A 25,001-nucleotide genomic window follows, 5' to 3' on the forward strand; every position below is an offset into this window, starting at 1 on the left:
TATTTCTTCAGAAACAGGTCGAGCTAGAGTCTCTACTTTCACAGCTAAATTCATGACATACTTGTTTTGAGATTAACAAAAAAAAATCCAGTACTGTGGAGCTTTCTACCCAGGGTACTGTAGCACAGAGGCCTATCATCCCATGTTTAAAGGTGTGAAGAAAGATTGATGTCGTCAGCCCTGAGGAAGCAGAGTGGACTTTCAGCCAAAGGCACCTTTCTCTGTTAAACCAGTGCCCAAAGAAATACTATCACTTCTTCTGGATACTACAATATGAAAATAATCAGGAAGCGGTACTTTACAGTAAAACCAAACTTATCTTGAGGAAAGTTATGGGGAAAAATGAAACCCTGATATTTATTTATGCAGCTGTTCATATTACAACAGAATAATGAATAAAGATTATTTTTTATTAAAAATCAAGCAATTAAAATGGTTTTGGAGGTTATTGATTGGTAATAAAAAGCTGTGTATCTAGATGTGCAAGTAGTTTGATGTTCATTTTTAAAGTGAGAATAATTTTCTCAGCGATTCCTTTTTTGAACAATACATTTCATAATGAAGGTCTATGGTTGAACTGACTGATAAGTTTCAAACACAACTTTGCAAGTGTTTATACACAAAGACTGACTTAATTGATTCTAATTTAAAAAAATCATATAGTTTCAGGTCAGCAAAGAGCTTTTTTTAGTTTTTATAATGTGAAGTTGTTTGAATCTATGTTTTTTAGTTATTATGCTTTATGCTCAATGCATTAACAGCCACTAGAGCAATACCATGCAAAATAAAATTTCTAACAGATACTTTTCACTTCTTGTGGATCAAAGTGAATTCAATAATTTTTGCATTAAATGCTTTTGACTTATTTGCCTATTCATCAAATATTTATTGACTACTTGGAATTTAAGAAACAACAGATGAACATAGAGGAAGGGAAGGAAAAAATAAAATACGATGAAAATAGAGACAGACTCCTGATTATAGAAATCAAACTGGGGGTTGCTGGAGGGAGGTGGATGGGGGAATGGCATAATTGGATGATGGGCATTAAGGAGGGCAGGTGATATAATGAGCACTGGGTGTTATATGCAACTGATGAATCACTATATTCTACCCTGGTAACTAATAATACAGTATGTGTTAACTAAATTGAATTTAAAGAAATAATTAAAAAATATTTATTAACTACTTATTATTGGCCAGATACTGTGAGATGTCAGAACTCAAGAAGGAATTCTCATCAAGCTCACAATGTTAATTTGGGACTGTGGATTCCCTCTTTCTATAATAATATATGCAAAAGTACACAGCTGAGCTTATCCTGAGGAGTTGGGATTTAATTTATACTGTTTCCTGTAGAGAAGAAAACAAGCTCTTCTACTTAGGGAAAGAGAGAATTTGTTCTTGAAATCATAGAGGAGAAGATCAATGAGAGTCCTGCAGTGTTACTGTTAGGTCTCAGACTGTTAGCTCATGTGGACCATAAAACTCTATTTTTGAAATGATAATGAAGTCATAATGATAATTCAGATAAAAGCCCAAATAGCTGAACTTCCTGTTTTTTGATATTTTGGAAACAGTTAAAAATATTTCTTAGTTTCAACTGAGTCTAAGCAGAAAGCTTTTTTTCTGATAAGGTAATTTTTGCTGTAAGAAGTGTTGAAGTAGATAATGAAACTTGTAAGAAAAAAGCCAACCCTAAGTTACTTTAGAATGTTAGGTTTGTTCATAAGTGAAACTTGTATCACTACAACTATTTTACAAGTATTCCTTCAGAATTGTGGTAACTCCTATCTTGGAAAAATGTAAACCTCTTTTATCGAGACTTAAATTTGTTTTTATTAGATGTGTATAAGTATTTACACCTATTAACTCTCTCAGATGGTTCTAGAACTGATGTTCAAGTCCTTTTGTGAAAAAAAACTTATACTGCATTTATCATCATAATAAATGTAATAATACTATCATGATTATTTACTTCCTTTTGGCTTTAAATTTCGTTAAGTAATACCATTGTCTTAAAAATTTATTACGGAAGGAAGAAAGCAAACACATGTCGTGTGGCTATCAATGTCAAGGTTTCCTTTCATCCTTGGGGCCTGGTAGGAGGAGGATATGGGGAGGAGACAAAGTAGTGTTAGGAGAAGGAAGGCTCTGTCTTTCTTGGAGGTGGGGGTATTATTTTATGAATCCAATCTCATATCTATCTTGCCATCTGTCACTAGACAGAAGAGATATAGGACAGTGGCAAACTCATGTTAAAAAGGCTGTCTTGGGATAACAAAGAGAAAAGTTAATGGACATGGATTTACAAATTATTAATGATTTTTCTTGTCATTTCTTGAAAAATGAAAGCTATGCACGCTGCCTCTTTCCCCAAACAGATTGCATTTTATTCCTCTGCAGTTTGTCCATCAGCCTTCACTCTGACAACATAATCCAGAACTAATCCAGAGCATTCAGTTTTCCTTGTTGGCTCTCAGGCAGCCTGCTTAGACAAATCCTGCTACCTGTCAGCCTTCCTGTGGGTGCCAAACCGGCTGCCAGGTTAACCTCTGGGGAAGCAGGAAGACCTGCTGATTTAACCTCAACTTCCCTTCCTGTAATCCACAGTAAATAGGGAGGATGCGAACAGGCTAACCGTTTTAATCAGTCCTGGATCCTTTAAAATCTGTTTCATATACAGCTTTAAGAACTCAGGTTATGAACATCCCTACATGAAATCACATGGCAGTGCCTCCAAAATGTGGGCCCTGAAGCAGATATATCAGATATACTGAAAGGTCTTAATCTTCTAGAGTAGTCTGTGAAAATATATACATCACTTCCCGAGACCACATCCTTGCTTATAAATACTTCCTAATTGTCAGGATAAGATCCAAACTGATTGAGGGGTAAAAAAGAAAAGGAAAAAACCCCACCTAATTCAGTAATCATAAAGACTCATGTTTTGCTAATTTCTAAAATGTTTGCCCTAATTTACTTTCTCTTTATCCTCTGACTCCCCCAATACATGTATATGCACACACGTTAATTCTTATCGCATGACAGTGAATTTGAATATTGTTTACAGATCGGTCTCAAATGATTTCAATATGAGCAAATAATCAGACAAAATTTTCAAATGAGTAAATATAAATTAATGTTGCATGGCATTTAAATGACTCACATAGAATTGATCAAGAATAAAAATGGAGCACATTGAAGTAAAAAGCCTTTTAAAAATACTCACTCTTTATTCAAAAAGAACAACACACCACCTTCTCCTTGTTTGAATTCAAGGCACACGAGTCTATCTGCTCCTGCAGTATCAACAACAATCCACAGCAGAAAACAGAAAAAAAAAACAAAAACAAAAACAAAAACCCCAAAAAACAAAAACCAAAAAACAAACTTCCATGAACATGGCATTCCAAGGCACACTTTCAAGTTTCACTAAGTTTAGCCTTCTGAGAAATGTAATAAAACTTCGCTCAGCTCTTTCAGTGTTGGGAGTGTAAAATATCCAGGTTAACAGGGAGGAGGAAAGCATAGACCAGATCCTGGGGAGAGAAGCAGAACTCTACCACAAAGGGGTGGGTGGGAATCACTGTGATTCTAATGAGAATCTTTAGTTTTCGTTAATTGCAGTCTTTTCTTTAAGAGCAAGAAGGACAGGGTTTGACCTCTTCCCACTAATTCCCTCCCACTGAGCAGATGACGGATGAGGAAGGTTCCTTATGCAAAACAAACACCCAGATATGGTTCAATGAATTGAGTGCACTTGTACACATAATCACATAAACACACATGACTCTTGGTTGGTTTCTGACCTCAACAGTTTTGAAATTAAAAATTGTATTCCTATTTAATCCTTGTGATGATGGAAGCATTTTTCTATAAACAATTACATGTTAAAATTGTGTAGTAGAAAAGAAAACAAGCATTTTGTTTTTTGAATGAGCAATCGTCTTTTATTTTTTTATTTTTTTATTTTTTTGAGCAATCGTCTTTTAAAAGCAAATCTTTTTTATTTTTTTCCGTTCAATAAGTAATAAATCCTTGTATTTATTTAAAAATGGAATTTTAATTTTTTCAAACATTTTGGTTTTTAGCCTCTCTTTTTTCTATAGTGCATATTCTTACTTTTATTTTACACCTTTAAATTCCTATTTGTTTTATTGGTGGTAAAGTTTACTAGGATGTCACACAGTAATTTATCAAAAAGTAGCTGACTTTCTTAGTTAAGGTGAGAACAGAGATTAATTGTTAAACAAATCCTATAAGACAAAGCTTGTTTTAAAGCAGACCAATTATTTTATTTATTTATTTTTTTATATTAGGCAGTTATTCAAGTGAAATTTGGAAATGAAGCTTGAAATCAGAAACACAAGATGAAATTGAAAAAAATTGGTCACTGGAGTAAAAATCTTCAAAGCCTTCTGTAAGATTATATTGATTACTATTAAAAAATGTGTTTAAACGACTATATTACAGCACTGACTCTAAATTCTGTGATAAGACACATTAGGGTAATAATGTGAGGATTATCAATGGATGATAACTGAGTCATTCACTAGGAGCCAAAGGCCAGAAATAAGGACTTGGGTAAAGGGAGTTGGATGAACAGGGTGGGATTAAAGGAAAGCCAGTTGATCTGGGATGCAGGTTTGAGGGGAAGAAAAAGAGGTATAAGAGAGGATGGAGTGAACTTTTTGAGTTGAGAAGAGAAGGGATGTGGAGAATAAAAGGAAAAAAAAAAAAGAAAAATCTGTGCCAGTCAGTTTACATGTAGACATACCACTGAAATAATCACAGAGCTTTTGGAAAATAATGTTACTCAATAATGCAATCTTTGTAACACATTTACAACATTTAACAATATAGGTCATTAGGAATTTTATTTATTTATTTATATTTATTTATTTATTTATTTATTTATTTATTTATTTATTTATTTTTAAAGATTTTGTTTATTTATTCATGTGAGAGAGAGAGAGAGAGAGAGAGAGAGAGAGAAGCAGAGACAGACGCAGAGGGAGAAGCAGGCTCCATGCAGGGAGCCCGATGTAGGACTTGATCCCAGGTCTCCAGGATCAGGCCCTGGGCTGAAGGCGGCGCTAAACCGCTGAGCCACCTATGCTGCCCTCATTAGGAATTTTAAAGACATATGCATTTTGTGTACAAAATGCAAGAAGAATCCCTGAGTAGGTAGACCGACGCACAGAGGTTAAGATCATGAACTGCAGAGCTGGACTGGCTACGGTTTGAGATTCAGCTCCACCACCCACTAGCTAGGTCAGCAGGAGGGTACTTCTACTCCCATGCTTCATTCTCTTCTCTAAATGGGGAGTATCTATTCTGTAATTTTTCTGATCAGATTATTTGAAATAAAATATGTGTAGTGCTTACTATGGAGCCTAGCATAGAAAATGAACTCGATGCAGATTAGCAATGATTCCTGAGTACAAATGCACTCAAAATTCATTTAAACTTCCAGTGTAGGAGGTGTCTGGGTGGCTCAGTAGGTTAAGCATCTGACTTCAGCTCAGATCACGATCCAGGGGTACTGTGATCAAGCCCCACATTGTGCTCCCTGCTTAGTGGGGAGTCTGCTTCTCCCTCTCCCCTACTTGCTCTCTCTCTCTGTCAAATAAATAAAAAATAAACCTCCACTATAAGAATTCTATAGTTAGGAATCATAGGTTGGTAATTCATTAATGAAAATGTTGAGTAGTTTAAGTTTCATACTGGATGGAATATTTAGAATCTCTATATCAGATTTTTTTCCAGAGCTTTAGAGCTTTAGAAAAGAGCTCTGATCCTTTGGGATACTGAGTAAATTGATCTAAAAACCCTCATATACTACTTTGACCTGAGATTTTGGGGGGCTTAAGTTGACCTACTTTTTGTTTGCATTTGACTTATTTACTCAGAGGAGAACACACTATTTTCAGAATAGTAAGAAAGGTGCCAGGATATGTCATTAAAGCTATATATATAACATATTTATTATATATTTTTATAATATTTTATATATATATATTAAATAGAAATACAAAAAAATCAGTAGACACACCGAGAAACACAGCAGCTTCATGGGTTTCTGTCTGGTATATATGTTATAAGGCTTGAGCAGTCATGCTGTTTAGAATACATTGACTGACTGCTATACGATTGATCAATACATTGTAAACAAATGCTAAAAATGCTATGTCATTTTTGATCATCTTTCCTTTCTAAAGTACCAGTTGTAAGGTGCTATCTGGTTATTGATCATGTTTCTTATCAGCTATGCCCATTATGGTATGTTTGTAGTTGGTACATAAACTAAACAATACTGGCCTAATTCATTGACCTTTGAAATCTGGGTCTAAATGGCAGTAAGACAAGAAGACTTATCACACTTAACAAGTCTTTAACTCAGTCTGTCTGGTAAAATTTGAAATGGTCACAGCCCAGAAAGTAAATTAGATAGTACAGTTTACCTAAAGAAAAAAAAATATTCAAATCTGTGGATGAAAACAAAATTCGAACTTTGAATTTTTAAGTCAGTAGTTTTCTGTTTTTGTTTTGTTTTGTTTTGTTTTCAGAAAAGAGGAACTATATTCATTTGCAACAACTAATTTGGCCAGAATTTTGACCAAGGGATAATAGGATGACCCTAGAATGGTCTGAATAACATGTGGCTGATTTTAATTTAGGATGAAATATTTCAAAAAACTTAATGTTTTTGTGGTTTGGGGCTTTTAGAATGAAAATTTGTGTAATGCTTGGAACACACATTTTTCAGTGACCACACATAAATCTTTTTACTGAATGAATTCTAAGTTTATTTTCAAAAGTATAAAAAATAATCACAAATTAAAAACAGGAGAAAGAAAAACCTCAATTAAGTAGAGCAAATGGAACTAATGGGAGGGAACATTTATTTATTTATTTATTTATTTATTTATTTATTTATTTATATATTTTTAAAGACTTTATTTATTTATTCATGAGAGACATGGAGAGAGAGAGAAAGTGGCAGAGACATAGGCAGAGGGAGAAGCAGGCTCCATGGAGGGAGCCCCATGTGGGACTTGATCCTGGGACTCCACAATCACGCCCTGGGCCAAAGGCAGATGCTTAACGGCTGAGCCACCCAGGTGTCCCAAGGGAGGGAACCTTTAAAGAACAGATTTCTATATCCTTCACCAACCCCCAAAAGTTTGATACATATTCAGTGTGACTTTTATTTTTATTTTTTAAAGAAAAATACTTTACTTATTTATATGAGAGAGAGCACAAGAGAAAGAACATAAAAGAAGGGGAGGGGCAGAAGGTGGGGGGGGGAGGAATGGAGAGGGAAGGAGGGGCAGACTCCCTGCTGAGCAGGGAATCCCATGTGGGGCTCTATCTTAGGACTCCTGGAATATGACCTGAGCTGAAGGCAGATGTTTAACCAACTGAGCCACCCAGGCACCTCTAGTTTGACTTTTTAAAAAGAGATAATATTGTGCTGGTGCTTATATGTAACATGCTTTCAAAATTTATCCTAACATTATTACTTTTATTACCTAAGAGTTATTCTTTTATATAATGTTCCAATAAATATTTAGCTATCACTCTTTGGAGAGATAAGATTATTTTCAAGTTTTCACTATTTTTATCATTCAGATGTGTAGTATGTTTACATTGTTTCACACTTATTATTTCCTTAGGATAAATTCTTAGAGATGAAATGAATAGATTGTATTTATTTTTAAAATTTCAATATATATTGGACATATGATCTTCTAAAAGAATGTATTGATTACGCTTGGACATCCTTTGCATATAATTATTAGCATCCATCATACATTACACTAATTGCTTTCATTTTTAAACTATTTTTTTATCTGATAGACAAAAAAGATATATCTTATTATTTTAATTTGTACTTGTTTGACTAACGGAGTGAACAACTTTTCAGGTTTATTGGTCATTTCATTCCTTTTTTGACTATTTACTATTGTATACTTTTACATTCAGTTGTGAATTTTTCTTATTTATCTGTAATAATTTTTTATATAGTAAATATTTTCCATTTCATTTATATATAAAATAAATATATGATGTATATTGATAGTAAATATAGTTTCACTATGTAGTCAAGTGTTTATTTATGTTTCAATTGTTAGATTTTTTTTTTTTTTTTTTTTTTTTTTTATGATAGTCACAGAGAGAGAGAGAGAGAGAGGCAGAGACATAGGCAGAGGGAGAAGCAGGCTCCATGCACCAGGAGCCCGATGTGGGATTCGATCCCGGGTCTCCAGGATCGCGCCCTGGGCCAAAGGCAGGCGCCAAACTGCTGCGCCACCCAGGGATCCCTGTTAGATGTTTTTGATTCACAGTTTTATTGCATTATGATCAGAGACTATGGCCTGTCAAAATTTTGCTTCTGTGGATTCTCCTGTGGTTTTCTTTGTGATCTAATACATAATTGTTTTTAAATAAACATTTTATGAATACTTAGAAAAGAAACTATGATCTCTGTTGTAGATTGAATACAAATATATTAATCTTACATTATTTAACTAGTCTATATTTTGTTCCCTTTTCATTTACTTAATCTGGCAAAGACTGAGTAGTAAATTAAATTCTTCCACTGCAATTATATATATAAAAATTTCCAGAGACTTACAATATTTGCATTCTATATTTTGAAATTGTTATTAACTATTGAAAGTTTATGATATGCTTTATTTAGGAAGGATTATACTGCTTTTATCTTAAAATAACCCTTTTAAGGAAGACATAATATTCTTCCTTAAATTATTTTCTTATTAATATTGTTTGTTAGATCTTTGAAAAATCCTTTTTACTTACACTCTCTATGCCATTTATCTAGGATTTCTTTTATTTGCTTGATATTTCTGTATATATCTCTTTAAGTAAGTCAGAGTTTTAGTGATTTGCAGATAGCTCCCTTGGTCAGGTTTTGGTGTGAGGATTAGAGTAACATCAAAAAGCGCATTTGAAACTTTTTTTTTTCCTGTGTTAGAAAATATTACATAACATTGGCATTATCTCTTTCTTAAGAGATTAAAGTGACATCGATAAAGTTATTTTGGTATGAAACTGTTTGAGGACATAATCTCCAATATACTTTCAATTTCTTCCATTTTAGTTCTCTCTTCAGGTTCTTTATTTTATGAGTATATTTTTGAAGTGTACATATATTTTAAAGTTATATAAAATTTCCAAATTTTTCAGTATTGGAATATACAGAATATTGCCTAAGAATCTTTTAAATCCCATTTCTTTGTTGTTATGCATCTTTCTTATTCTGGTATGTAGTTGTTTTTATATAGTCTTTTTCCTTATTTTATTTACCAAAAGTCCATTTCTTTTAATGTTGATATATGTCTTAGTAAGTCTATTGTTAATACCTTTTTGGTTTAAAATTCACTAATCTGTTGTTTTCAATATTTAATTCCTCTTGATTAGGATTCCACACAGTCTACTCTGAATCTGAATTTGGCATTTGTTAGCTGTGTGATTTTGCACAAGTTACTTAAACTCCCTGAGCCTCAGGATCCCACATGCAAAACCCAAACAATGGCATCTACCTCAGAAAGTCAGAGTTAAATATAAAAGCTGTTCTAAAGTGTTTAATAGACTGTAGTAGCAGGGTGCTTGCTTAGAACAGAAGCTTCTTTGTTCATCTCTTAGTTTCGGTTCAGGTCATAATCTCAGGGTTGTGAGATTGAGCCCTAAAGTGGGGAGCTTGCTTAAAGATTCTCTCTTGTCCTCTTTCTTTGCCCCTCTTTCCTTAAAACCCAAACCAAAACAAAAACAGAAGCTTCTTTTGATACTGTTAATGCTTATATAATAATTATGTTTTAAGTTAAAGTTCTTTCTTCATTTATTTTAATTTCAAAATGATTACCCTTAAAGCTATATACATTTGTCTTCATTAAGCTTTGGTTATGTCTTACAAGAGTTGAAATGCAGTGTTCTCAATTTTATCATTTCCTGAGTTGTTTACCATGGCTTTTAAAATTTATTATTTAGTGGAATAACGATTTAGATAAGCTTTTTGAAACTCTAAGAGGGTACTTTTTCACTTAGAATTTGTTATTCATTTTCCATTTTTGTTGTATTGTCAGATACAGATATGAATAGAGCTTATACAAATTTTGAAATTGGTGATTTACTGAGATTTTCTTATGTATTAGTATATAGATTTGTGTATACATATATGTATGTATATATATGTATGTGCATGTGTATTTTAATATTTTGAAAATATACAATGAATACTTGAAGAGAAATTAATTTTAGGCTCTATAGGGTACACAGTTATAATATAACCTTATAATAGTATCTTCATTTTCTTTGTCCTTATATATTATTTATGTATTCACTTTGTCACATATTTAAAAAGATATAATAGAGGCCCCCTGTGTGGCCCTGTTTGTTGAGCATCCAACTTTTGATTTTGGCTCAGGTCATGATCTCAGAGTTGGGCTCTGTGCTTAGTGAGGAATCTGCTTGAGATTCTCTCTCTCTCCCTCTCTCCCTCTGCCCCTCCCCCTGCTTGCACATGCTCACACTCTGTAAAATAAATAAATCTGGGGTGCCTGCATGGCTCAATCAGTTAAGGGTCTGCTTTTGGCTCGGGTCATGATGTCAGGGTCCTGAGATCTAGCCCTGCATCCGTGCTCAGTAGGTGGCCTGCTTCTCTCTGCCTGATGCTCTTTCTGCTTGTGCTCTCTCTCTCTCTTTGTCAAATATATAAATAAATAAAAATCTTTAAAAAATCTTAAAAGAGGAAAAAGAAATAATAAAGTTTCCCACAATAATTATTTATGACATTTCTCATTTTATTTGCAACACTTTTCTTACTTTATCTCAGAACAGTAAGTTTGCTTCATGTTAAGGTTTGCTTCATGTTAAGGTAAAATTAATTTTAAGTTAGGATTTTAAAAGATATCTTTTAGTTAAAGAAATTGGTTGCACTTTTTTTTAGAGGGGGCAGCCAGAGGGAGAAGGAGAGAGAGAATCTCAAGCAGGGTCCACATCCAGCACATAAACTGTGGGGGGACTCAATCTCACAACCCTGAAATCATGGCTTGAGTTGAAATCAAGAGTCTAACACTTAATCAACTGAGCTACCCCGGCACTCCTGGTTGCATTTTTGACAAATTTTGTTTGGACTTCCGCTCTTTAGAACAGGGTGCTTAATTTTATTTTCATCTTTTTGTCCCATTCTAGGACAATCAAAAAAACTTTACTTAATATCCTATTGCATTAAATTTAGGTGGTACTACAAATTTTATTTTTTCTCTTTGTCTTTTTTTGATACTCTATGGGAATTTGAGAGTGACCACTCTGGTTGGCTAAGTGTGAGAAGATAAGAATGCCTGGGGCTAACAGTGGAGACAGGGATTTGGGGAAGACAGAATATAGTTAGTAGGGATTTTAAATGACTTTACATGGTTGGTTGAGGATTTGTAATGTATAGCACCTTTCTTACAAGTTGTAAAATTTCCTGTAAAAACATCTTCCTTTCTCATCAATTAATTTGTCAAATGGCCTTTTTGGGAAATGCTAAAAAGTATAGAGTCTTGCATAAAAGCTGGTACCTAGTGAAAACAGAAATGGTTACATACATATTGGAAACCAAAGGAAAAAGGGGAAAGCTGACGTTTGGGTTACAGCAGATCAAAATTTTTGATGTGACAAAAGTATCAACAAAATTGACCCCCCCCCCCCGCCAAAGGATTTTAGAAAAAAACAAAAGATTATTTCTGACTGTGTAAGAAGATCCATGGAGAGGGTGGCATTTGAGATGGATTCTTTGGAAAGTGCATCGTAAGCATAAGAGATATATTGAAGACACTTACAATGGTTAGAAGAAAGTGGATAGTTTTAGAAAGTTAGACATGTATCATGTGTGTTCGGAGAATGCAGTGATTCAGTTTGTTCAGACTGTAAAGACAATGTAAGGGAGTTTAGAAAATAATGTTGAATATAAATGAAAAGATTAACATGTTTTTGAATGTTATGTTACACACCAAATAGAGTAGTAAATATGCTCCTGATCAAATCAATAAGTATATTAAAAGTAATTTTTATGAAAACCTACGATTTGTTTTATGAAACAAGAGTTATAAAATTTACAAAAATCATATGAATGTATATTCAGAAAAAATTGCAATGACAAAATGCAGATCAATTATTTAAACATTTCTGTAGTGGTATTGAGAATATGCAAATCGATGCACTAGGATTCGTTGACATAGATTGCTTGGGTTCAAGAAGACAGTAGAGTTGAATTGTGAAGGGAAGGCCTATTTGATAAATAGTGTTAGCTGGCCATATAGGGAAAAAATAAAAAGATAATCTAAGTGCTAACATTTCACATTTTACATAAAAAAGTTGTGTCAAATCAAATAGGAAACCACCTAGAAATAAGTGCAAAGTAATAACTAACTATGAAGCTTTTATTTTGGGGAGAAAGAGTAAGCATAGGACAGGCAAATTTTAGAAGTAACTGCAATCATCATAGATTTGAATGACTATAGTTGATATAAATGGGATTGATATAAACAAATAGGTTATAAAGAGATAGGCTATAATTAGATGGGAATTTGACAGAAAGAGAGTCCATTCTTAAGTTTTGAATTTTTTTCTTTTTTTAAAGTAAACTCTACCCACCCCACCCCTACAGAGTCCATTTTGGATTACAGCAGTTGAAATCACATCAGGACCAGAATTGGCCCTTAAGAGAAAGAAAGGATCTGTTTAAATAGGGTAAGTGGCAGGAGGGTGATTGTGAAGTGGCCTGGAGTTACTGAAGACATTTGCAAGGCAGAACAAATTGCACTTGCCTGCTGGGAGCAAAGTGTGCTATTGGAAATTACTGAGAGATCAGATTAAGAAAGGCCTTGAGAAAGGCCTCGCCTGGGTGGCTCAGTCAGTTAGGTGTCTGCCTTAGGCAAGATCATGATCTCAGGATCCTGGGATGCAGCCTGGCAGTCATCAGGGTCCCTGGGCAATGGGGAGTTTGCTTATCTCTCTGCCCCACTCCCTGCTTGAGCTCTCTCTCTCTCTCTTTCAAATAAATAAATAAAATGTTTAACTGAGGAGTGTATGAAACCTTCTAGAGGATGTTGTGGGAAGTTAGGCATGAAATAAACATGGAGAGAAACATGCTTTATTTTTGTCTTTAATGATTTTCCATTTGCTTTCCCAGTATTTTGCCTTTTCAATATAAATCTTCAGAGAGGAAAAGCTGAAATGATCTTTCCATGAAAATGTCTTTGTGCCCTTTGTTTTTGAGTTTGCAAGGTGGAATATACTGACAACAGTTAAATCAACATTAAAGCCAAATGACAGGGCAGCCCGGGTGGCTCAGCAGTTTAGCGCTGCCTTGGGCTTGGGGTGTGATCCTGGAGACCTGGGATCAAGTCCCGCGTCAGGTTCCAGCATGGAGCCTGCTTCTCCCCCTGGCTGTGTTTCTGCCTCTCTCTATCTGTGCCTCTCATGAACAAATAAATAAAAAACTATTAAAAAAAAAGCCAAATGACAGGAAGTAAGTAAGTACTTGGCATAATTGTTTTGTGCCAGTCAGCACCATTTAATTCTGATTGAGTGCATTTTAAACCAATGATGCCAGCATTGAACAAGATAAAGTTTGTCTTGCCTCAGCTTGCAATTTCTAAAATAGTGAGCCATTCTCAAGACTAATAAAATATGAGGCAAAACTTCTTGACGTTTACTATTTGGTTGTTTACAATGCTCAATTTCGTCTCCTTTGCCTTTTCTTTTCTTTTCTTTCTTTTTTTTTTTTTTTTGTTTTTTGCTTAAATACAGATTTATTGCAAACCATGCCTTTTCATTGGTTATTCTGGCTCTAGTTCTAGTAACTGAGCTTGCTTATGACAGCTCCACCACAACAAAATGATGAGAAATGGTGAAATCAGGGAGCAATTTTCCCAGGAAGATTTGCTAAATTCGAGAAATGATTAATTAAAATGGCTAATATGTATGTGCAAATGTAATAGGTAAACCAATAATTTACATGTGTTTGATTTAATCTTTAACACAATGCACTGAGCTAGGTACCCATGTTATATATGAGGAAAATGAGACCGATGGCGGTTACATAATTTGCCAGGGTCACAGAACAGGTGAGTGGCAGAGTGAGCATTTGAACACGGGCCATGTAGCTCCAAATCCCGAGCCCGTATCGACTGCATCATCCTGCATGCACCATCCACCATATGTTGAATTTCTCTTATTTGTCAAGATTTGGTTAAATCTTATCTTCTTTCCAAGGACATCTCCAATCCCTAACCTGAATTTACTCACAATGCTCTTTAGGCTCTCATTCACTGGTACATGTACTATAATATGTGTCACACTGCATTTTGGTTTGTCTTACAGTTTTAAAACAAAGATTGTAAATTGCACATGGAATTTGGCCCAAAGACTATTTTGATTTATCGTCATAATGTTTTAGAAATAATTTACTTCATGTGCCTCTGCATGGGGCATGCACTCTAGTTATTTAGAGTTCTTAACCACTCCCTCAGGTCTTATACTTAACTAGCTCTGAATTTTGTATTTCCTGCCTGTCCTCTCAATGGCTTTTGTAGCAGAGTCCCAGGGCTTGTGTATTTTCATTCACTCTGTCTGGTGTGCCTTCTGTTCCTCCTCCTACTCCCCTCCCCAAACCTTACTACTAGATTAAAAGCTTTCTGAAGTCAGACCCTATGTTTTATTCATCTGTTTTACTTCCATCATCATATGCCACAGCGTCTGTCACATAGCTAGCGTTAAATAAAATATGTCTTTTGAAATCTCGGCTTATATTTTTCGCAATGCTTAGGGTTATATAAAACTTCTCTAAAAATAGGAATGCTCTAATGAAATGTTTCCAAGAAATTTTTGAAAGGACATTATTATCATTAACGTTGACATAAAGTAGTTTGAAATGGCTTAAATGACACTTGTAAATCATTCCATTAGAACTTGCTTTTGTTTAAAACCACATAAACAAATTAAGGAAGATATTTACCCTCAGGAGAAATGTTTAAATTCAGTCAAATGACTTTTTACATAGCATTTTCATTTACTTCACCCACTACTAAGGAGGTAGGATGCACAGGTACCTTCTCTTTGCATTGTCTTGTATTAATACTATGGGGCTTCAAGTTCATGTCTTATACTTCTCGGGATTGATATATTTTCATTGTTATTTCAATGAATTTTTTGAAATGTTGATAGGTGCTCAGTAATCATTTTAAAATTGATGGAATTTTTAATGTTATTAAAACCATCATTATGGATGAAGGTATCCATTATGAACATTATGGATAAGGTTTATGATATAATATTACATAAGTGAATCAAAACGCAAAAACATGAATAAAAATAAACTTAGCCAAATAGTAATCTCACCAAATAGCTATTTGAGAAGGATTTTTTTTTTCAAATTACTTAGGAGTCTAGATATGCTCATAATGATCGCAAGTCATTATTTTCCTATCTGACAGCATATTATTTTCCTAATCTGCAGTAACACTCAACTCAGAACAAACCTACGCTAATACCATTTTTTGTTAACTATAAATTAAAAATTCAGCCAAATCTTTTAAAATATCATGCAGTAATTTTCACATTTATTTCTTTATTACAGTCAAAACCAACATTTTATTTTTTTTATTTTTTATTTTTTTTAAAAACCAACATTTTAAGTTTGCAAGTTGTTAACATCATTCTAACCCCCTCATTTTTATTTTATTTTATTTTATTAATACATTTATTTTTTATTGGTGTTCAATTTACCAACATACAGAATAACACCCAGTGCTCATCCCATCAAGTGCCCACCTCAGTGCCCACCACCCAGTCACCCCCACCCCCCGCCCTCCTCCTCTTCCACAACCCCTAGTTCGTTTCCCAGAGTTAGGAGTCTTTATGTTCTGTCTCCCTTTCTGATATTTCCCACACATTTCTTCTCCCTTCCCTTATATTCCCTTTCACTATTATTTATATTCCCCAAATGAATGAGAACATAGTTGAGTGAAGTAACCCCCTCATTTTAAAATGAGAGTTGGAATCAGAAAAGATTTTTTGAAACTTTTAGATTCAAAAGAATTTTTAATCATTCTTTGGAAGAAAATTTATTAACCCTAGGATCAATATTTACAACATCCTAAGAATAATTGTGTTCTGAAGTAGATTTACTAAGTAGATTATATCTATGAAACACCCGTACTGCAATATAAAACTGCTTCAGTTAAACTAAATATCTTTTGGATGTGTTACTTCTAATAATTATTACTTGGTTCAAATTATTATGTAGTTATTGGACAAAAACTGATTTTTTTAAGATGAGAAGAAGAGAATGCACTAAAATAGAAGAAATAGAAAATATTATGAGATGCAGTTGAATGTGGGCAGTAGTGTTTAACCAAATCTTATTACATATAATGTGGAATGTGTGTGTTGCACCATGACATCCATTTGCAGTTTCTGGTACTACCAGCTTCATTTACTGTAAACATTTCATAAGATACTCCTCAGAGGATGACCTTGCTTCTGTGGGGTTGTAACAGGGGTTTTAGTTCTAAAGGGAAGAATGCAAATTCATAAGGCCTGTGCCTTGGACATCCTTTTAACAGCTTGAGTTTAAATGAGAGCTATTTCACTGCACTTATGGATAGAAATGAATCATAATTTTTTTTTAAATCTTGGGGCAAACCATTTAAAAATTATGAAATTAAAGCTGCATAGTAATTGTCATGCATGGCTGGAAGCCGTAACCACTTCAGCCTTTGAAATACATTGCGATTGGTGTTCATGTGGATTACATTTTAATATTATGCTGGAAGCTTAATTATAAAGGATTATTAGCAGATCATAAGAGGACTACAATGAAATAGGGTCGCGCAGAGTGGAATATTATTAGCTGTCTAATCTTCAAGTCATATCTTTCTCTGAGGTTGACATCTTTCTTTAGTGCGAACTGTGGACTGGGCTTATAAGTTCTACTAGGTTTTCCCCTCAACATTTTTAGCAAAAAGTCTGTCTTTGCATTGCTGGTGGTTTGAATTCTTTGTTGGTCTGATTATTTGGTTGGTTGGATTGCTCCCCGCAGTGTTCTATGATCCTTAGTTGAGCTTCATAATATGATCCCTTGAAAGCTGCTTGTGGACTTGGTGTATCAGGTAACCAGTGTTGGTTCATAAAAAATGAGGATGATATTGGTCAAGCCCATCTCAATTTTATTTCTTTGGTAAAATTTTTAAAAAATAAATAAAATTTTTAAAGCACTTGGGATCCCTGTTTAAACTCTTGCAAATCCCACAGTAAAACTACAATTAGGCAAAGAATCAGTGCTGCCTGTTATAGTTTTCAACAGATGATAGGAGTAGCCAGGCATAAGCAACTGTCTTTTATAATGCCAGAGCAACATTGTCCTAAAATAGCACTTTTGTTGACTTTTGTCATTTTAACTGTGGGAACTTTGGGGGAAATACATTTAGGTACTTGAAGACTATAAGTTAAAAGATAAGAGCAACTGATACTGTGAACAGTGTGCCTGAGAGGTAAATTGCATGGAGAAACTAAACATGACAGGCTTAGATAAAACACTTATTATGATTAATACCAGAAGTAGTAACAAGCTCATTTCTTTCTGCAGCCCCAGGAAACCTCACTTTTACCTGATAATGTTTATGGCTCCAGCTCACTCACCCAATGCCTCACACTTTCTTAATGGCAGGCTACTAATCTGTGAACCATCAGAACTTTAGGAATTCTTGCTTCTCTGATTTTCACCTTTCTTCAGAAGATTTACAAATCATTACTGTCAAATTCCCACATCAAGACTTACAGGAGGTAGGCCAGGGGTCCCCAAATCACTGAAACAAACCAAGATTTAATAGCATTTGTTTTCTTAAATATAGTTGGATGTCATATGCTGTTGGTCCTTGGAGTGGGTGTAGGATTATAGTAAAGTGATTTTGCCTCAAATTATTGCCAAGGGCAACAATGAGGTAGTCTAATCAAATTGATATTTAGGAATTGATTTGGGGCAAATATGAGAAGAAGCAAGAGATGAAAACTCACAGCGCATTAACATCCACATAAGGCAAACTCTTCTGCTTATATTTGCATCGTAAATAACCACATCTATATCTTCTCAGAACTGGAGATTTCTGAAGTTGGGAGAAATTGAAAGATCTCATGATCTGACCCACTACATTTTCATCATGACATCCTTGACATTTTTCATCATTACACTGTGATCATCACTTGAGGAAGCTCTTTGATTTTCTAAATAGCTTTATTATTACCTAGTTCTAAGTAGTTTTGATTTGACTTCAGTGGTTATGACTTTGGCTTGATTGTTCTAGATTGGTGTCATGGCACTGTCCAAAAAAAGGTATAGTTCTTCTTTGATAGGGCAATTCTTCAAAACCTATCCCAATTTCTCTTAGGCATGTCTTCTACTTGTGGAAAATTCCTATTTTCTTCAACCATTTCTCAAATGAAATGGTATTTGGACAAATTATTTCTTTAAGATCATGCATTGTTTTTGTTAATAACCCATTTAAAATACAATATTCTGAGTCAATATGTAGTATATAGAGAATAAAGTAGTTTGTTACTCTTGCAGTAAAAACTGTATCTAATGAACTCTGAAATGTACATTACCTTTTTTGGGTATTCATTTCTTAGTTGACTCATATATAAACAAGTAGAGAATTGTCAAGGAAGCCATAAGGCTTAAAAAAACCCCATATATTAAGGTCTGCTGCTGTTTAAATAACTCTTCATTTGAGTTGTTAATTTAAAAAAAAAAATCCATGTCTAGGACTTTAAAATCAATCTCATTAGTATTGGTCCAAATGTTTCGATCTTTTGGGATCTTATGTAAAATCTTCCCTCCAAGTTCATATCAATACATTAATTAATAGTCTTAAGCTTTAATTGTATGGCTACATAATCTAATAAAGTATATTATACTCCTTGGCACAAAGGAGGTATTCAATAAGCACTGCGTATAAACGGCATGAACATAAGGAATCTTTAGCTTTTAGAAAAGTGCTGGTATATTGGCACATAGTAAACACTTAAAAAACTTGTTAAATAAGTGAATAAATGGTCAAATACAGGAAAATTTTAATTTCATTAGTATTTGAATGTGGTGATGGAAACTCATAGTGGTAAAGGCAAAAGGAGCTAAGACCTAGAACACAGAGATGCCCATGAACCTCTGAAGATGTGATCACTCTCATTTCCAGAGACATTAAATTCACTTGAAGGATAGCACCCCAGGGCAGCCCAGGTGGCTCAGCGGTTTAGCGCCGCCACCTTCAGCCCAGGGCATGATCCTGGAGACCTGGAATTGAGTCTCACGTTGGGCTTCCTGCATGGAGCCTGCTTCTCCCTCTGCCTGTGTCTCTGCCTCTCTCTGTCCCTCTCTGTGTCTCTCTGAATAAATAAATAAAATCTTTTAAAAAAGCACCCCAGAGAGATGGTTAATAAGAAAAGTCCACTAGAGGTTGTTGTGTTTTTGTTTATTCGCTTTCACCTAATCATGGCATGGAGGAGGCCAAATGTCTTAGCTTTCTGTATAATTTCCCCTGTCTCTGAGATAGTTTCTCATTCTTTCCTTATTTTTCATGATCCTAACATACCTGAGCAGTACTGGTCAATATCTTGTAGAACACCTTTCAGTGTAGGTTTATCTGATGTTTCCTCATGATTTCATTGGGTATTTATTCTATTTTAATGTAAACATTTTTTTATGTATCTTGGCAACTTGATATCTATCTATCTACTATCTATCATCTATCTATCTATCATCTATCTCACTACCTTCCCTACGCAGTAGGCCTATCTTCCTCCCTATATATTTTTTCTTTTGTTAGTTGAAATATAGCAAATTACACCTAATCAATTAACCAAAAAAAAAAAAAAAAAAAAAAAAACCTAATGACAAACAAACATAGAACTCCCTACTCTCCATTCCAGTTATTTATTGTCCTTGACATTTTTCAGAAGACTTGGTTCTATTTGTGTTCCAGCTGTTCTGTGCTTTGATATTCAAGAGTTTCCAGTCAGGGCGATCCCCTTCTAACTTCTGTTCACAATAACTCCTGTGAATGTAGATCAGTTTCTTTTTAGCTGTCTCTAGTGTTAAGTTTACTTTTATACCATATATAATTTTTATGGACTTACATCCAGGCTATTTGCTGTTCTAGAATTTCTAGTTTTATCTGCCTTTCAGTTAATGTAAGAATATGTCATGTTAGGGACCAGAGCACATTATTTACTATAGCTATTTATTTTTTAAGTTAGTTGAGTTCTGATATGAGAATGCTTCTTTGCAAACATTCTTTCCAATTCTACTTTATTTTCTTGTTCTTTTTTATACTTATTTCTTCAAACACCAAGTATCTATGGGTGGCTGCTGTGGGTATGGTATGTGCTAAGAGCTAAGAAGATACAAAAGTGAATCAACTATGTGTCATATTTTTAAAACCCCCCTCAAAACCTTATAGTTAACAAAGGGAGATTAGATATATGCAAAAATAAATCTGATAAATTGTGAAACATGATGGTTCCTTTCATCAGCATCATATATAAAGTATTGTAAGACTTATAATGAAAATAGAGATCATTGAAAACTGTGATGAAGATCCAGTTTGAGGTGAGCTTTGAAGAGGATGAACAAAGAAGAAAGAAACTGCATTCCAGCTCAAAGTAGCAGCAAAAGAAAATAATAGGAGCACGAGGATGTGTCCTCTAGAGAAAAACAAGTTGTCATTTTGACTGGATTGTAGAGTGACTGAAAAGAAGAAAACAGTTTGCATATACCATATCTTCTTTATCCATTCATCTTTCGATGGACACTGAGGCTCCTTCCACAGTTTGGCTATTGTGGACATTGCTGCTAGAAACATCGGGGTGCAGGTGTCCTGGCATTTCACTGCATCTGTATCTTTGGGGTAAATGTATACAATGGAATATTCCTCAGCCATTAGAAACGACAAATACCCACCATTTGCTTCAACGTGGGTGGAACTGAAGGGTATTATGCTGAGTGAAGTAAGTCATTTGGAGAAAGACAAACATTATATGGTCTCATTCATTTGGGGGATATAAAAAATAGTGAAAGGGAATAAAGGCGAAAGGAGAAAACATGAGTGGGAAATATCACAAAGGGAGACAGAACATGAGAGACTCCTAACTCTGGGAAATGAACAAGGGGTGGTAGAAAGGGAGGTGGGCAGGGGGTGGGGGTGACTGGGTGACGGGCACTGAGGGGGGCACTTGATGGGATGAGCACTGGGTGTTTTGCTATATGTTTGCAAATTGAACTCCAATAAAAAAAAAGACGTAGTATAAATATTAAAAAATAAAAGAAGAAAACAGTTTGCAAAGCTATGTTAGAATTGGGTGGAAGTTGTGTCTTAGTGCTTAGGCTAAGAATTTTTGGGATTTTGTGTTGCTAATGGAGAAACATTGAAGATTTTGATCTGGAGAGTATCACAGTCAAAAGTTTAATCTGCCAGCAGAAGCCAAGATAGATTAGAAAATAGGGATTCTAGAACCCAGGAAAGAGTTGGTATGCTTTTTGAGGGGATAGAAATGGTGACACTTCTGGTTTAGATTAGGTAACAATGAGGCTCAGAAGCAAAGATATGCTCATAGTTTGTAGAGTAGTGGATGGATTCAAGAGCTTCAAGGGATAAGAGGGAGAGAATTATCAATGCAGCTGATAGGCAGCACAGATATAATAATATGGGTATAATGTTGATAAATGCCACTTCCCTGAGACACCCAAGTGTCCCTCCAGTTTACTGGATGCTTAAACCTCTCTTCAGATCCAGAGCACCCACAATCCAGCTCACAGAGAAACTGCAGGAGCATGGAGGATCACTAGGACCTGATTGGTTGGTGCCTGTTCATGCTGCTTATGAAATAGTGTAAATATCACCTTTGGTAGTAGGATTTAGTAAATTAAGTTCAATATACCATACCTCCCCTCTTGTCTCCTTAGCTTTGCCAAAATGAAATTATCAACAAATCAAAACAAGGCAATATCAGGCAGGGGTTTATCAGATGCTCTGCTATTAGCAGAATAAGACTTTCAGGTGACAGGCAGAGGTTGGTATTTTCAATCAGTCATAAATATATCATGCTTATGTGTTGAGTTTGCAATTGCAACTAGGAAAATATTTATATTTTAAATATTATAAAAGTGTCTTCTATCCAGTCAGCTATGCCAGTGACATCATTATTATTATAAGTCATGATGATACTTAAAATTTTTGTACTAGCTGTGATGTCCTTTTCTCTACCGGGTAGGAAATTTTAGGAAAAAATCTGTATCAAAAGGATTATAATAATCACATATTATAATAAATACATATTTAAAGATCCAATTAGTTACATTATTTGCTGTTAGGTCAGTTATTAAAATTTTCAGGAGATACTCCAAAGTGGTGGACTAAAACCCAATATTTTCCCTGCCTTTAAAAAAAATTTATTTATTTATTTATTTATTTATTTATTTATTTATTTGAGAGAGAGAGTGGAGAGGGCAGAGGATGGAGGAGGAGAGAGAATCTGACGCAGACTCCTCCCTGAGCATGGAGTTGCTTGATCTCACAATCTCGAGATAGTGACCTGAGCTGAAACCAAGAGTTAGATGCTCAACTGACTGAACCAGCCAGGCACCCCTTTCTGCTGCTTTTTTGAGTAATCCTAAATATATTCTTTATTGTCTTTGAGCCCCAGTTTTTCCTGTGAAATACAAATGGTTATTATCTGTTAGACCAATGCAGAAATTAGAACTTGAACAATAGAAAATAGTAAGAAGTTGTAAGATTCAATAAGGTATCAGTTCTACTGTTCCAATCCATTGGGAAATTTTTGTGTTCTGAAATACTGTATATTAAATTTGCATTTCCATGAGTGAGCACAGAATCTCTGATTATAGGTCACTCTTCCATGGAGCTCAAATGCAACACATTTGAAAACTATAAACCCATTAGATCTACTTTTGAAGTGATAAATATAAGAGCAATCCATAATTGTTGAATTCTCTTATCAGTCATGTTTATGAAAACTACATTTAAAAAGCTTTAAATGTAATTTTATTTATTTGTAAGAGACAAGTGAAATTACTTACCATTTTGAGAGACTCTAATGTAGATATGATTTAGCATGTATTGTTTTAGTTTAACTCAATTAAAATATATTAAACTCTTGCCATGTTTAAGACACAATTCTAGGCACTTCAGAGAAGATAAAGATGAACATTTCTTATCTGAGGATTATACGGGAAAAACAGAAAAACACAAAGAACTTCAGTAGTAAATAGAGATGAAAATATATTGAGAACCACATTCAAAAAATACATTAGGGGTTAAAAAAAAACTCCTATACATTTGGAGAGATGATGCAAACAACATCTAACATGTTTTGAGCAATTATTTTGGCCAAGTCAATACTTGTTTAGTACTTCACAGGGATTATTTCATATACTTTTGACTATTTTCATGTGATTGGTACAACCATTTTGCAATTTTATAAACGAGGAAACTGACTATTGGAGAAATAAATAACTTCCCTAAGGTTGCCAGTGATTGAAGAGAAGTCAAAATTCAAAATTTGATAATATGATTTCAAAGCCAAAACTGCTTACCAGTTTATTCTCTTACCTTGAAGGAGAGGCTATCATGTAGAAAAGTCAGGGTCTATGATTCTATACATACTAAGACTCTTCAAATACCAGGTCTATCACTTATACAAACCATCTGGAAAAGATAAAGCATATTAGAAAATGAAATCTTTATTTATTTGTTTATTTTTGTATCAGAAACAAGCTTTAAAGAGTAAAAGTATAATTTGCTAGCACTATCTCTAGTAAGCTAAATCTCTAGGAATCTAAGAGACAGGATGAATGAAAATCATTTTTATGAGATTGAGCTGGACACTAAAGTGCAGTACTTTATATGTCTCAGTAAAGGTGTTATTGATAAGTGCCATATGTATGAAATTGTAAGGAGGAAACTTGAGGTAGTTATTAGTCTCCTCTCTAAAAGCATTATAAATTATATTATGGTTACAAATAATATAGAACCAACTTATGTGAAAGAAGTACAAATGTAGCAATTCATCAAATATTTTGCGTGAGTTGACTTTCAATAAAATGAAAGGGAAATAGAAATACTGCTAGAGGAAGAAAAAAGTCATTAATATCAAAAACTTCCCTAGACTTTAAATAGAGGGAAGAAAAATAATTAATTTCCAGTATTAAAATGTTAATAAATTCATACAATGATTATTAATTGAGTATTGTCTATATGCAGGAATTATTTTAGGCATTGGAGGTAGAATAGCAAACAATAGTCTCCACCCTCTTGAAGTTTATATGAATAAATAAATATTAATGAATATAAATAATAAATAACAATCATGCCAGGTGGTGATAAGTGCTATGGAGAATACTAAAGTAGAGATAAGTGAAATGAAGAACGACTTTTTCAAATATAGGGAGGTGGTGAGGGGGGAATCTTGAAATTCTAGGCTTCCACGTGATCATGCTATTTTTTGCTTCTATGTCTTCACACATTCCATGATAAGATATGTGACTAAGAAACCATCAGGATCAGAGGACATGAAGAGCCATTTGCTTTTGGGGCATGGGATTGTGTGATTTCACAGTTATTATGTCACTAACACTGTCAGATATGATTGTGTCTAAATCAACTAAGCTACATACAGTGCATTAAAACCATTCATTTTCTCATACAGGAGATATTTATAAATTTACTACTCCATTAGTTCTTAGGTGAAGGACTAAAACGTTACTAACCAGAGAAAGCACTTTATTTTAAGTGACAGCAGGGGGGTAGTGAGATTAATATGTAGGGTCATCAGTCAGGGAGAAACTTGGGGAAAAAGTAAGCAAAGACATATCATTAAATAATTTAGTTAATATTTGTATCTACTTAGGACTA

Source organism: Canis lupus, chromosome 32 (genome assembly GCF_011100685.1).
Source record: "Canis lupus familiaris isolate Mischka breed German Shepherd chromosome 32, alternate assembly UU_Cfam_GSD_1.0, whole genome shotgun sequence".
NCBI classification, from domain to species: domain Eukaryota; kingdom Metazoa; phylum Chordata; class Mammalia; order Carnivora; family Canidae; genus Canis; species Canis lupus.